Source organism: Limulus polyphemus, unplaced genomic scaffold (genome assembly GCF_000517525.1).
Source record: "Limulus polyphemus unplaced genomic scaffold, Limulus_polyphemus-2.1.2 Scaffold6027, whole genome shotgun sequence".
Taxonomy (NCBI): domain Eukaryota; kingdom Metazoa; phylum Arthropoda; class Merostomata; order Xiphosura; family Limulidae; genus Limulus; species Limulus polyphemus.
Window position 1 is genome coordinate 39,945 of NW_013671637.1, and position 902 is coordinate 40,846.

Sequence of the window (902 nt, forward strand, 5' to 3'; positions counted from 1 at the left end):
ACTCTTAATTTTGGTTTCATTTACTCTTAAAACAGAACACTTTCAGAGACCCAGTGGAAATGCACCTAATAGTTGAACTGTTTATGAATCAACACTCACAACTCCAAAATGTAGATAGAAAGTTTCATAATACAATCTTAAATCACATTTGCTCATATAGGTGTAAATAAGATCAGTTACACAAAACAAGTGCTAACAATGGCAGCACTATCATACATCAGGTGGATAAGAAACAGGAAAGAATCAAGTACTCCAAGCTATCTGAAAGGGAGGGTGAAGGATATATCAGGAAGTATCTTTCTCATGCTTTAGGTATTCATTAATTATGGCAATGATTTTTCTATAGTTATTTAGGTAATGATATTTAAAAAGCTGTTAATGTTATCCCAAAACTTTGTGAAGGTTAAAGTTGTAAAGTCTTTCTTTGATCTGGAAAAGTCTGAAGAATTTTATAAAATGAATTTCAAAATGTAAAGTGATATCAACCAATATCTTTTACAGGCTTTTGTTGTTCATTAATTACTAGCAGAGTACCCAGCACTGCTCAGATGAAAATAGCTTTAAATATCCTGAGTTGTTTTGACTAAATCAACCATATTAATCCTGATTTTTTGCTAATATTATCAAAATCATTTTTTTTTATCTAACTAAATATTTTGATTAAAATTAATAAAAATAACAAAGAAATAAACATTTTCTAAAGCTATTTTAATCAATGCGAAACTAGGTACATTGCTCCTGCTTCTAGCATGTGCTTTGCATGACATTTTAACTTTCCAAAACAAAATTCCCTAACTTTTGGTGTCCTAATTTCCACTCTGTGGTCAAGCATCATTTGCAGCATATTCTGGTTTTAATATCCTTCCACTTAATGAAGAATTAATTTGTTCTCTTCTCATTGC